This window comes from Carassius auratus, chromosome 32 (genome assembly GCF_003368295.1).
Source record: "Carassius auratus strain Wakin chromosome 32, ASM336829v1, whole genome shotgun sequence".
Taxonomy (NCBI): Eukaryota; Metazoa; Chordata; class Actinopteri; order Cypriniformes; family Cyprinidae; genus Carassius; species Carassius auratus.
This window is the reverse complement of record NC_039274.1, coordinates 10,689,124-10,703,535: the sequence shown is the minus strand read 5'-3', so window position 1 is coordinate 10,703,535 and position 14,412 is coordinate 10,689,124. Positions and strand designations below refer to the sequence as shown.

The 14,412-nt window shown below is 37.0% G+C and overlaps 1 protein-coding gene across 1 annotated transcript in view; it reads right to left on the bottom strand.

The window, feature by feature from the left end:
- The window catches only part of LOC113051592 (uncharacterized), a 31,465-nt gene extending 17,164 nt beyond the window's left edge, over positions 1 to 14,301 (bottom strand). The window contains exon 1 of the mRNA XM_026215484.1: positions 13,898 to 14,301. The gene's annotated coding sequence lies outside the window, so the exon portion shown is untranslated. The remainder of the gene's footprint in view (positions 1 to 13,897) is intronic.
- Positions 14,302 to 14,412: the final 111 nt, after the last annotated feature.

Below are 14,412 nucleotides of genomic sequence, written 5' to 3'. Positions count from 1 at the left end.
TCGGTTCAGACGCGCTGTGAGTCAGTCGGCTTCATGCTGAATCACGAATGCGCAGTATCATCAGCTCCTCGGTTCTCGAATCGGACGCGTCCGAAAGAAACGGTTTTCGGTTCAGTGTACTGATGATCTGAAAACTGATACAACCGGTTCTTGACTCGAGAACGAGAATCAATCAAAACCCGGGTAGGAAAATCTGACAGGGTAGGATAAAATGTCAGGACACCGGCACATGCTGCAGTTCAGTATCATCAGCTGCTCTACTCGTGTCCATGTTCTGTTTACTACAAACTCAGTTTGTGAATCTGTCATCATTAACTATAAATACAGTACAGATATTTCATAAACCATCCCTTATTCATATTAAACATGTCTTTAGAGTCTTAATTATTGTCTAACTTCCCTGAAAACCCCTTTGGCCCATACATAATCTACAATATACAGATTAGAAACATGTAGCCCCTATCTTAAAAAAAAAAAAAAACGTATATATATATATATATATATATATATATATATATATATATATATATATATATATATATATATTTTTTTTTTTTTTTTTTTTATTATTATTATTATTTTTATTATATATATAGTTTTATCACACTTTCCGATGTTTAACAAAATACTTGAAAACTTACACGCATGCGCAGTATCATCAGTTCATCGGTTCTCAAATCGGACGCCTCCGAAAGAAACGGTTTTCGGTTCAGTGTACTGGTGATCCGAAAACCGATGCAACCGACTACCAGAGACATCAGCAGCAACCAACAGATGCTGCAAAGCTCAGCATTGCAGGATTTGCAAGACCAGACCTGACCAAACAAGCAATGCAACTTTATGATGCAAGTTCTCCAAGACAACAAGAAATTCATAATGTCATCATTAAGGATCTCCTCATTGGCTGCACTTAATGTGGGGGAGAGGCATTAAATAACTGAAATGTCAACTTTAACTGGAGGACAATATAGTGTGATACAATAATAAAATAGGTTAATTTGTATTTTCATGCACTTGTAATACAATAAAACCTTTGAAAACTTTTTTGATAGGAAACTAGTTCTGTTGACATAAAATAAAAATGTTCAACGGCAATGACTAGATGTAACAGTGGTATTTTTTTTTATTACATTTTTATATTGCCATTGGTTTAATGGGTTGAAAGGTTAAAATATTAATAGAATGTAAAAATGTACAATACCAATTTCTAATCTTTTTTAATTTAATTACTTTCTGGACTCGGGCGGACTCGACTCGGACTCGGCCTTTAAGAACTCGGACTTGAGTCCAACTCGGCCCCTTTTGGACTCGGACTCGGACTTGGACTCGATGTTTGTGGACTTGGTCTTGACTCGTACTCGACAAAGGTGGACTCGGACCCAACTCTATTAATTTGTCTACTATAAATGTATACATAGCCTACATGCATCACCCAAGAATTCTCTCACTATTTTCAATTTGTCTGAAAGTGATAAACATTTTCTCCCTAGTTTTGTTTCCACCACATATGAAACTATATTTTGTTTAAGGATATTTTAACTAAATGACATTTCAAACATTTTTGGAACAAAATAACAAACTCTTTCTTGTGAAAGGTAATTTCATAGCTAGCATTTCATGAATCCTACATCAAAACAATGGAATAATATTTCCTTTTTTTTCTTGATTGACAATGATGCACAACTGATTTATATTTTAATCATGTCTCATATTTCACTGACACTGTGTACTCCTTGATAACCAAGTACACTAACTTTTGCCAAAGCATCATTGGGGCAAGATGGTTGGTCTGGATGGAAATTACAGTCAGGGGACAAAATGTATATATAAAACTGGTAACCCCTTATTTTAAAGAACAATTATCTCTATTAACTGCATGCATATTACTAGCATATTGGATGTTTAATAGTATTTATAACTACCGTACGAACTATTAATAAGCAGCAAATTAGGAGTTTGAGGCAAAAGTTGTAGTTACTAGTTAGTTAATAGTAAGAACTGGACCTTAAATTGTGACCAAACACTTATACAATAATTTCACTAATTTCACTTTGTTTAGATCATCATAGTTTTAAACTATGTTTATGTACACATACAATTAGCAAAAATTCTTATTTTTATGAAAGTATAATTGTATATTGCATATATACATTGAATTGTATATATACTGATTTGTTGATTTAAAAAATATGAGACAAAAAAGTATTTACATTAAATGCACACAATAAATAGTTAAATTGTGGATGCATTTAATATACCAGTGTTGATCTCTGTTGTGTCAGCAAATCAGTTACGTTTATTAGTCTAAAATCCTGGTTTTTGTTATGAGTCAAAACATTACACAACTATCTACAGTGCCTTGCGAAAGTATTCGGCCCCCTTGAACTTTGCGACCTTTTGCCACATTTCAGGCTTTAAACATAAAGATATAAAACTGTAATTTTTTGTGAAGAATAAACAACAAGTGGGACACAATCATGAAGTGGAACGAAATTTATTGGATATTTCAAACTTTTTTAACAAATAAAAAACTGAAAAATTGGGCATGCAAAATTAAGTTAATACTTTGCAGTGCCACCTTTTGCTGCGATTACAGCTGTAAGTTGTTTGGGGTATGTCTCTATCAGTTTTGCACATCGAGAGACTGACATTTTTGCCCATTCCTCCTTGCAAAACAGCTCGAGCTCAGTGAGGTTGGATGGAGAGCATTTGTGAACAGCAGTTTTCAGTTCTTTCCACAGATTCTCGATTGGATTCAGGTCTGGACTTTGACTTGGCCATTCTAACACCTGGATATGTTTATTTGTGAACCATTCCATTGTAGCTTTTGCTTTATGTTTTGGATCATTGTCTTGTTGGAAGACAAATCTCCGTCCCAGTCTCAGGTCTTTTGCAGCTTCCATCAGGTTTTCTTCCAGAATGGTCCTGTATTTGGCTCCATCCATCTTCCCATCAATTTTAACCATCTTCCCTGTCCCTGCTGAAGAAAAGCAGGCCCAAACCATGATGCTGCCACCACCATGTTTGACAGTGGGGATGGTGTGTTCAGGGTGATGAGCTGTGTTGCTTTTACGCCAAACATAACATTTTGCATTGTTGCCAAAAGGTTCGATTTTGGTTTCATCTGACCAGAGCACCTTCTTCCACATGTTTGGTGTGTCTCCCAGGTGGCTTGTGGCAAACTTTAAATGACACTTTTTATGGATATCTTTAAGAAATGGCTTTCTTCTTGCCACTCTTCCATAAAGGCCAGATTTGTGAAGTATACGACTGATTATTGTCCTATGGACAGAGTCTCCCACCTCAGCTGTAGATCTCTGCAGTTCATCCAGAGTGATCATGGGCCTCTTGGCTACATCTCTGATCAGTCTTCTCCTTGTATGAGCTGAAAGTTTAGAGGGACGGCCAGGTCTTGGTAGATTTGCAGTGGTCTGATACTCCTTCCATTTCAATATTATCGCTTGCACAGTGCTCCTTGGGATGTTTAAAGCTTGGGAAATCTTTTTGTATCCAAATCCGGCTTTAAACTTCTCCACAACAGTATCTCGGACCTGCCTGGTGTGTTCCTTGTTCTTCATGATGCTCTCTGCGCTTTAGACGGACCTCTGAGACTATCAAAGTGCAGGTGCATTTATACGGAGACTTGATTACACACAGGTGGATTCTATTTTATATCATTAGTCATTTAGGTCAACATTGGATCATTCAGAGATCCTCACTGAACTTCTGGAGAGAGTTTGCTGCACTGAAAGTAAAGGGGCTAAATAATTTTGCATGCCCAATTTTTCAGTTTTTTATTTGTTAAAAAAGTTTGAAATATCGAGTAAATTTCGTTCCACTTCATGATTGTGTCCCACTTGTTGTTGATTCTTCACAAAAAATTACAGTTTCATATCTTTATGTTTGAAGCCTGAAATGTGGCAAAAGGTCGCAAAGTTCATGGGGGCCGAATACTTTCGCAAGGCACTGTATATCCAAAGACAGGAAAGAGATGAACTTATACTTCCACCAATCAAAGGTACACACAATTCTGGGTCGTTTACAAGGATTTAAATTTACATATACTCCTCTGGGGTAATGGTTTACTCTTAAACACACATATATATTTATATATATTTTTACCTTAATGATAGTGTCAATGTTTCACAAAGTGCACTGACTAATACACAAATAGAGAGAGACAGAGAGAGAAAGAGAGAGTGGATTTTTTATTTTTTTAGCGAAAGACAGAGAGATAATAAAGGATATTAGGTTATTTACCAGCATACTGTGTGTGTGTGTGTGTGTGTGTGTGTGTGTGTGTGTGTGTGTGTGTGTGTGTGTGTGTGTGTGTGTGAGTATTGGATGATGTGTGTGATGTGGTCTTGTACAGGTGGAGGGTTACTACATAAAGGGATCACATTCATGAAGGTGTGGTTTAAACAAGTGGGAAAACTGGTTTACTGGCATTTCTTCTCAGCATGTTATGCTCCTCTTCATTTATATTTATGCCATAAGGAAACAGATGGCATGAAATTGACAAGGATCATTATCAAGAAAAATAAAAAATCCATCACAAAACTGGACACATTTAAAAGTGCAATTCTATATCTTCATTTAGCTGATTCTATTTAGCTTGTTTTTCTGAGTATCTAATGACAAACTCCATTTTTTGAATCAGGTACACATCACATCCATTTAAAATATAAATGTGTTCAAATCTCTTATGTGCTTGTTGCCTTGGACACTGTTGCCATGGCCTCATTACCAGATGACCAGTGCATACAGAATCAGCCCTCTTGAGAATGCTCATATCATCACTAAATAAAGTGCTAAATATACAAAACAAGAGTCCACCTTACATCCTGAAACACTCAGAGGCACTGCAAGCTATTATTCAGCCTTTTAATTTTGTGATTTTGGCTCATGTGTTAGTTTATCAAAACTATGAGTCACAAAAGAGAGTCGCTCTTTGTGGAGTATTTAGTTATTTGCAGGGCGACATCTAGCCCTTAAATGCTACTTTCTTGTACACAAATACCTATTGTCCTATATCTGATAAAAATATCATGTACATAAATGAAGTTAACTACCAAGCAAACAAAAAATGTGTAGCCATTACCTTAAGGAGTAATTTCTACCTTATCTGAACCTTGAAAATTACTTTTAGATTGATGCATAATAAATAATGTTTCTGATTTGAATAAAACAAGTGAATTATTTTATTACCAAATTTTACCAAACTTTCTAGAGTGAGAGAACAATATATATATATATATATTTTTAATTTTTAGGTTATGTTTAGGGCATAATAAATTGCATTTTATATAACTTTATGTGTGTCACAATCTCTAGCTACAGTGCCAGTGAACTCCACCCCTGCCACCTCTTGCCATGCTCACAGACTACATTCCCCATAATCCTTTGCCTGGACTAATGATCACTTATGGTGCATTCAAGTCCTCCTGGGAAGTTCGTACGCACAAGGTGGGAAGTCGTGCTTACGACGGCATGTGCGTTCAAGTCACTTTCGTCGGAGCAAGATGGCGGAGTACTTTCTCTTAATTAAAAACACAAAAATACAGCAATGTTCTTAAACTATTGTTCTAGAAAATGAAGAACAAAGAAATGTGCACTAGGTATACTTAGTTTTTTAATGTTTTAAATGTATTTATGAAGCCACTGTCAACTTTATTGTTACAAGTTGCATTTTTATATTATAATGCCATCATATTATGCATCGTCGATTAACTTACTGCGCTGTAAATAGTAAAGCCTGACAATATTACAGCTAAATACCTTTAAGTATTGCATATTCCACCATGTTAATCACTGACACGCCCCAAACTCATAAAGATCAGGGCTTAAAGAAAATCCCGAGCTCCCCAGTAGTATTTACGATATTGTAGTGGCGTTCATGTGCATTCAACTCGTAAATACGGTCTATACGAGGTTACTTGAACGCACCATTATTGCATTCACCTGTGTCTTGTTACCTCCATCAGTCACACTATAAAGGTTGCACTCATCCACGTACACTTCGCTGATTATTGATAGCCTATTACATCTTTGTGTTTCCCCTGCCTTGTTCCCTGTTGTCTTGCCTTGCCTTTTGTTTTAACCATAGACTGCTTACCCTGGAATATGATTGTTTGCTGCGTGCCCTGACTATTGCTTGTCTTTTGGATCACTCTTTTGTCTCTTCCTGCATTATACCAGTTTGCTGTTGATTGACCTTGCCTGTTTTGACCACTCTTGTAAATAAAGCCTGCACTTGGATCCTCAACCACGTTGTCATGCTTCCCACGTTAAAATGTGCACCAAGAAATGAGAACAGGCTGAAATGTCCAATTTTTTTAATAAATTAAAAAGTGTTCAAAGTGTTTCATATGCTGTTATTTTTTGTTTTTGAAAGTCTCTTAGACCCTTCAAGGCTGCATTTATTTGATAAAAACAACAACAACAAAAAACATTTAAAATAGTAATATTTAATTTAATTTATTCCTATAATGGTAATGGTGAATTTTCAGCAGCCATTACTGCAGTCATTAGGGTCACAGATATGCTTATTTGGTGCTCAAGAAAAATATCTTAATATTATCAATGTTGAAAACATGTTCTTAATATTTTTGTGGAAACCCAGATCATTTTTTATTTTTGTTTTTAGAATTATCCGATTAACTGAAATTTAAAATAATAGCTACTATACATAATTATACAGAGATACAGGAATACAGGAATACAAATACGTATAAATATCTTAACCCAAAGGATTCCTTCTTGCAGATTACATATAATATGGCACATCTGGTAATATTAATAAATATAAAAATAGCTAATACAAAGTAAAATGTTTTGGAGTTAATAAGATTGATGGATTTGTAAAAAATAAATTATTGCTTTTATTCAGCAAGTATTTTTTAAATTGATTAAAAAAGACAGTAAAGACCTTTTGTTACATAATAATAATAATAACAACAATAATAGTAATAATCATTTAAACTTTTTTAAACTAGTAAACAACAAATGTTTTTATTTATAGATGCAAAGAAATATCATACCATAATCTTGTTGCTATGAGCATTTTTACATAGAAACATACTATAAAGTAGCAATTGATTACAGTTACAGTAAGAATTAAAACTGCAAACTGTGTTATAGTGTCATTAATCTGTGAATGTTGCATCATTAGATGGACTACAAATGAAGTCTATGCAACACTAGCGATCACAATCAGAGATCCGTAGTCATTACATCACACAAGGCCCTGGGTGTATCACAACATCTTTTATTTTTTGGGGGGTGGGTTTGTAAAACTATCACTGTAAAACTATTACTTTTAAATGTGCTGCCCTTTAAACAGAGTCACGATTATAAAGGGGAAATGGCTAAAGGGAAAGAGATGGAGAGATTAAAACTAAATGAACCATGGAAATAGGTGCTGCTTTGTGCTACATAACGTCATGCTCAGATGTACAATATAGGCTAGTCTGTGTACACACTAGTGTGTAAATATCAAGGTAAAATGTCAGAGCCTGACAGAGCTTTAGGCCCAGTGGACCTTTTGTAGGGCACCTCAGACCACACCTTATCCAGATCAGCAGACCTTGCTCAAAAGTAAACAATAAGTCTGACAGTAAACACCTAGACAAACTGCCTCAGCCCCCCTACAGCTACTGTAAACAGTAACACAAACTGAGACTGACTACCTGGCAAAGTCTAGATTGGATTTTACAATGTGATAGGTACACACAAATAACAAAACATTATTAGGAGATTTTAGTTTAACAAAGTGTTCAAAGTGTTTCATATGCTGTTATTTTTTGTTTTTGAAAGTCTCTTAGGCTCACCAAGGCTGCATTTATTTGATAAAAAAAAAAAAAAAAATCAAATAGTAATATTTAAAAAAAAACTTTTAAGTATATTTTAAAATTTAATTTATTCCTATAATGGCAATGGTGAATTTTCAGTAGCCATTACTGCAGTCATTAGAGTCACAGAATCCTTCATAAATCATTTAAATATGCTGATTTGGTGCTCAAGAAAAATATCTTATTATTGTGAACGTTGAAAACATGTTCTTAATATTTTTGTGGAAACCCAGATACTTTTCTGTGTTTGTACATATTGCTACAAGTGTGACTGCATCATACAATAATTGCTGTTAATAATGTTCATCATCTGACTGACAACGTCTTATATTAATTTTTCGGAAAAATCCTGTCATACGTGCACAAACTGACAGTCACCACTTATAAGCTACTACTAAATATTGTAGAAACGTTATTTTCTGTAAAGTTGCTTTTTAACGATTTGTATTGTAAAAAGCGATATACAAATAAACTTGAATTGAATTTAGAGTTATCCGATTAACAGAAAGTTCAAATAATAGCATTTGTTGAAGTATATGTTATATATAAAAGTATATGAAGTATATATATATATATATATATATATATATATATATATATATATATATATATATATATATACAGTGCCTTGCGAAAGTATTCGTCCCCCTTGAACTTTGCGACCTTTTGCCACATTTCAGGCTTCAAACATAAAGATATGAAACTGTAATTTTTTGTGAAGAATCAACAACAAGTGGGACACAATCATGAAGTGGAACGAAATTTACTCGATATTTCAAACTTTTTTAACAAATAAAAAACTGAAAAATTGGGCGTGCAAAATTATTTAGCCCCTTTACTTTCAGTGCAGCAAACTCTCTCCAGAAGTTCAGTGAGGATCTCTGAATGATCCAATGTTGACCTAAATGACTAATGATATAAAATAGAATCCACCTGTGTGTAATCAAGTCTCCGTATAAATGCACCAGCACTGTGATAGTCTCAGAGGTCCGTCTAAAGCGCAGAGAGCATCATGAAGAACAAGGAACACACCAGGCAGGTCCGAGATACTGTTGTGGAGAAGTTTAAAGCCGGATTTGGATACAAAAAGATTTCCCAAGCTTTAAACATCCCAAGGAGCACTGTGCAAGCGATAATATTGAAATGGAAGGAGTATCAGACCACTGCAAATCTACCAAGACCTGGCCGTCCCTCTAAACTTTCAGCTCATACAAGGAGAAGACAGATCAGAGATGTAGCCAAGAGGCCCATGATCACTCTGGATGAACTGCAGAGATCTACAGCTGAGGTGGGAGACTCTGTCCATAGGACAACAATCAGTTGTATACTGCACAAATCTGGCCTTTATGGAAGAGTGGCAAGAAGAAAGCCATTTCTTAAAGATATCCATAAAAAGTGTCGTTTAAAGTTTGCCACAAGCCTCCTGGGAGACACACCAAACATGTGGAAGAAGGTACTCTGGTCAGATGAAACCAAAATCGAACCTTTTGGCAACAATGCAAAACGTTATGTTTGGCGTAAAAGCAACACAGCTCATCACCCTGAACACACCATCCCCACTGTCAAACATGGTGGTGGCAGCATCATGGTTTGGGCCTGCTTTTCTTCAGCAGGGACAGGGAAGATGGTTAAAATTGATGGGAAGATGGATGGAGCCAAATACAGGACCATTCTGGAAGAAAACCTGATGGAAGCTGCAAAAGACCTGAGACTGGGACGGAGATTTGTCTTCCAACAAGACAATGATCCAAAACATAAAGCAAAAGCTACAATGGAATGGTTCACAAATAAACATATCCAGGTGTTAGAATGGCCAAGTCAAAGTCCAGACCTGAATCCAATCGAGAATCTGTGGAAAGAACTGAAAACTGCTGTTCACAAATGCTCTCCATCCAACCTCACTGAGCTCGAGCTGTTTTGCAAGGAGGAATGGGCAAAAATGTCAGTCTCTCGATGTGCAAAACTGATAGAGACATACCCCAAACAACTTACAGCTGTAATCGCAGCAAAAGGTGGCACTACAAAGTATTAACTTAAGGGGGCTAAATAATTTTGCACACCCAATTTTTCAGTTTTTTATTTGTTAAAAAAGTTTGAAATATCCAATAAATTTCGTTCCACTTCATGATTGTGTCCCACTTGTTGATTCTTCACAAAAAATTACAGTTTTATATCTTTCTGTTTAAAGTCTGAAATGTGGCAAAAGGTCGAAAGGTCAAGCGGGCCGAATACTTTCGCAAGGCACTGTATATATATATATATATATATATATATATAAAATGTCTTACTGTCCCCAGACTTTTGAACTGTAGTGTATTTGATTTAGATAAAACTAAACAAAACAAACAGAATATACAGTCTATTTTATAGTAGATGTTATCAGATGAAGAACTTAAGTTACCTTAGGAAACATTCCTAAAAATATTATTTCTAAATCTGCTAAAAGTATAACATTTTCAAATGTTTAGGCTCCTTCTTCCTCGTCTTAATAGTTGGTTTCTTCAGAAAACACTACATGGAAGTAGCATGTCTAAAGCTCATTCATTTTTAATTATTTCATCTTATCTGTCCAAGGGCAGAAAACTACACCTTTTACAAACTACAGTACACACCTTCACATTTCTTCTGCCTTCAGTTCATAGTAAAAGTAATGGTTTTAACCACATTTAAAATTATACAAATTATAACCAAACTCCAGCCCATAGGAATTACTTGTGTTGTTCAACTCACATTCCTAAAACAAAGCAGCGATATTACCAGAAAGAGAGATTTAAGAAACTATTCACTATTCAATGTTACATTTACATTTACATATAATCATTTAGCATACGCTTTTATCCAAAGCGACTTACAAATGAGAACAATAGAAGCAGTCAGCTCAACAAGAGAACAACAACAGAATACAAGTGCCATGACAAGTCTCAGTTAGTCTAGTATAGAACGCATAGCCAGGTGTATATAATTTTTTTTAAATTTTTTTATTAAATGAAAAAGACAAGAAAAGGAAAAGTACTGGTGTTAGTAGGTTAAGTGCAGGCGAAAAAGATGAGTCTTTAGATGTTTCTTGAAAATGAGTAATGCTGTACGAATTGAGATTGGGAGGTCATTCCACCAGCTGGGCACAGTCCAGGAAAAGGTCCGTGACAGTGATTTTTGAATTTCTTTGGGATGGCACCACAAGGCGTTGCTCACTTGCAGAGCGCAAACTTCTGGAGGGCACATAAGATTTAACCAGTGAGTTTAGGTAAGTTGGTGCCGTGCCAGTGGTCGTCTTGTAGGCAAGCATCAGTACCTTGAATTTGATGCGAGCAGCTACTGGTAGCCAGTGTAACCTAATGAGGAGAGGAGTAACATGAGCTTTTTTTGGCTCATTGAAGACAACCCTCGCTGCTGCATTCTGGATCATTTGCAGAGGCTTGACAGTACATGCAGGAAGGCCCGTCAGGAGAGCATTACAATAGTCCAGTCTGGAGAGAACAAGAGCTTGGACAAGAAGTTGGGTTGCTTGCTCTGACAGGAAGGGTCTAATCTTCCTAATGTTGTATAAGGCAAACCTGCAGGACCGGGTCATTGTAGCAATGTGGTCAGTGAAGCTTAATTGATGATCCATCACAACTCCTAGGTTTCTGGCTGTCCTCGAAGGAGTTATGGTTGACGAGCCCAGCTGTATAGAGAAGTTGTGATTAATCAATGGGTTAGCTGGAATCACCAGTACTTCAGTCTTTGTAAAGTTAAGCTGAAGGTGATGGTCATTCATCCAGCTAGAAATGTCACTCAGACAGGAGGCTGAAATGCGAGCAGCTACCGTCGGGTCATCAGGCTGGAATGAGAAGTAGAGTTGGGTGTCATCAGCATAGCAGTGATAAGAAAAGCCATGCTTCTGAATGACAGATCCTAAAGATGTCATGTAGATGGAGAAGAGAAGTGGTCCAAGTACTGAGCCTTGAGGAACCCCAGTAGCAAGGTGGTGTGACTTTGAAACATCACCACTCCAAGACACACTGAAGGATCTGTCAGAGAGGTAGGACTTAACCCACAGGAGAGCAGTTCCAGAGATTCCCATCTTTCTGAGGGTGGACAGGAGAATCTGGTGATTAACAGTGTCAAAAGCAGCAGACAGGTCCAGTAAGATGAGTACCGAGGATTTTGAAGCTGCTCTTGCTAGTCGCAGGGCTTCAGTAACCGAGAGCAGAGCAGTCTCAGTTGAGTGGCCAATTTTGAAGCCAGATTGGTTGCTGTCCAGGAGGTTGTTCTGTCCAAGGAACATAGAAAGCTGGTTGAACACAGCCCGCTCAAGTGTCTTTGCAATGAATGGAAGAAGGGATACCGGTCTGTAGTTTTCAAGAAGCGCTGGATTAAGAGATTGTTTCTTGAGCAGTGGGCTTACCCGAGCCTGCTTGAACGCTAAGGGAAATGTTCCAGATTGAAGAGAGGAGTTGATAATGTGAGTAAGTGAAGGTATGACTGAAGAAGAGATCGCTTGAAGGAGGTGAGTGGGGATAGGATCAAGTGGACAAGTAGTAGGATGATTGGACAGGAGAATTTTGGAGACGTCCATCTCTGAGAGTGGGGAGAAGGAGGATAAAGAGTGTGCATCAGTCATTGTGAAGTTTTCCTCAGTCTGTGGTGTGGAGAATTGTTCACTGATGGATCTTGTCTTATTTGTGAAGAAAGCTGCAAAGTCGTCCGCTGTAAGAGTCGATGGAGGAGGTGGAGGCGGCGGATTAAGAAGAGAAGAGAAAGTCTTGAATAGTGTCCAAGCGTCACAGCAGCTGTTAATTTTGTTGTGGTAGTAGGATGTTTTAGCTGTAAAGACATTTGCAGAGAAGGAAGAGAGGAGAGATTGATACACACTGAGGTCCGTAGAGTTGTTGTTTGAAACCCATCTTTTTTTCCTTTTTGTTTAACCATTAAAGGGTTACTCCACCTAAAATTAAAATGTTGTCATTAATCACTTACCCTCAAGTCGTTCCAAACCCATACAGCTCAGATTTGCCAAAATGGCGCTAAGCTGATTTGGAGAGACACAGAGGAGAGGAATCGTTGAATAAAGTCGTTATTTTTGTTTTCTTTGTGTATAAAAAGTATTCTCGTCACTTCATAACGTTACAGTTGAAACAGTGATGGCAGATGGACTATTCTGACGATGCTTTTCATACTTTCCTGAACCTTGACACTGTTATTTACCTGGCAGTCTATGGGACAGTCTCAAGTCTATCCGTTTTTATCCAAAATATCTTAAATTGTGTTTTGAAGACGAACGAAGCTTTTACAGGTTTGGAAGGACATGGGGATACGTGAATAATGACAAAATTTTCATTTTGGGATGGAGTATCCCTTTAAAAGAGAAATTCTGAAGATTGCTCTGGGTGTTTATGATCATACAATGACAATGGTGACTCAAAAGAGAAGTGACATTTATGATCCAATAATTCAGTCAGTCATTAATAGCTCACTGAATTGGAATATTTTCAGTAAATAACATCATAAAATTTGAATCTGTCCTTCACACAAAGCTACAGTACCACATGGCTTTAGCAGACAAAATCTCATGGGCAACTTTTTTCATCATGCTTCTGTTTCCTATTTTAAGCTTACATAGTCAAAAATCACTGTAATCACAAAAATCACCGACAGAAGAAAAGGTAATATGTGGTGAGATGACATAATTTTTATTCTGAGGTAAACTATCCAGCACAAAATTACACCGTTTACTGCAACACATCCATTTCACAAGGCAAAACTGCGTTTCTTCTGCAGTCACAGTAAAAGAACAGGCTTCAACCACCAATAATATAATAACTAAACTTCAGGTAATCTATCTGACTCCGTTATTATGTTAACTCCCTCATATTACAGAAAAGGGAACAGTTTTAGTGTCAAAAGATAGTTTTAGAGGCAATAAAGTAGACTTTATCTATATCTTTTAAAGATGAATCTTTATATCGCCCAAACGTTCAGTCCGCCTGTATTGAGCTTTTGCGCAAAAGGTGCGAGGAAAAACTTGAGCTCTTACATGATGTAGAGCGTGAAGAGAAAGCCTTTACCTGTTAGACTGAGGATGAAGGTATGGCAGTTCTTTGCCAGAGGGGCTACAATTTCATCAATAAATCCAGCGTTCATTTATTTTCCCAATTTGTATATCCTAAAATATTTCAACAGAAGCGATCCCAAAAAGCAAAGGGGCCCAAAAAACTTATTCCATGACCAGAAGACGTCGCACGCACATCGCAGCCGCTTCGTCCTACTTTTCCTTATGTTTATTTTCCCTCTTGTGTTACTGCTTCCGAGTAAGGGAAGGTCCCCCGTGACTCCGCTCTGCCGTGCCTCCTCCACACGTCCATTTAAATTTCAGATGGCAGTCCAAAGAAGGGCCTGTGCTCGGCACGGTAATGACAAACCATGTGACGAGGGATCAGGAAAACTCAGCGGACTGGGAAACAGAGCTTAAACCGCTGGCACACAGGGAAATAATGACCGTCATGCAGTCTAATCAGGTGCTAGATAGGCTGGGCAGGTGCATTCAAGTAGCCTCAACAAAACAATTTAACAAAACAACTGC